Source organism: Seriola lalandi, unplaced genomic scaffold (genome assembly GCF_002814215.2).
Source record: "Seriola lalandi dorsalis isolate HSWRI2012SDOR001 ecotype SW California unplaced genomic scaffold, Sedor1 jcf7180002054850, whole genome shotgun sequence".
Taxonomy (NCBI): Eukaryota; Metazoa; Chordata; class Actinopteri; order Carangiformes; family Carangidae; genus Seriola; species Seriola lalandi.
The window spans coordinates 3,137,061-3,137,708 of NW_019525403.1; positions in this window are offsets into that span (position 1 = coordinate 3,137,061).

Below are 648 nucleotides of genomic sequence, written 5' to 3' on the forward strand. Positions count from 1 at the left end.
TTGAACTATGTATTAAGTCATGCAAGATATTCTGTCAAACTAAGAAGGAATTTAGCCCATTATGAGAAAAAAAGAGCGGATGTATGGAGCATGTTTAAGAACGGGATGAAAAGAGATGTAATCATGATGCATAAATCATTAGATGCAGAGGAGTTTTGTAAAGGGTTTATTGAAGGAAGCACCCTTATTAAGATAGGGGGAGATGAAGAGGTAAAAATAGACTTTGGAGAAGAGGGGATTAATTTATGAATGAATGGATTGAGTGGGACTTGTTAAGGTCATATGGTTTTTGTTTACCTGAGTGTTTTGACTGCAGGTGTAAAGCAAAAGGTGTATTTAATTATTATTTATTAATGTATTATTTATTGTTAATTTTTATTTTTATTTTTTTATTTTTTATTTTTTATTTATTTTTTTTTATTTTATTTATTTATTTATTTTTTTATTTATTTATATTTTTTTAATTTTTATTTTTATTTTTTCTCTTTTTTCTTCTTCTTTTCATTGTTTTTGAGGGACAATGTGGGACAATTGGTAGTGTTGGGTGTGTTCTGAATAATGTTGAAAGAATGTTGAAAGTTATGGACATTATTGATATGCAAACAATGGGTATTGAAAAATAATGTATAATTTTTTGATAATAAAAAA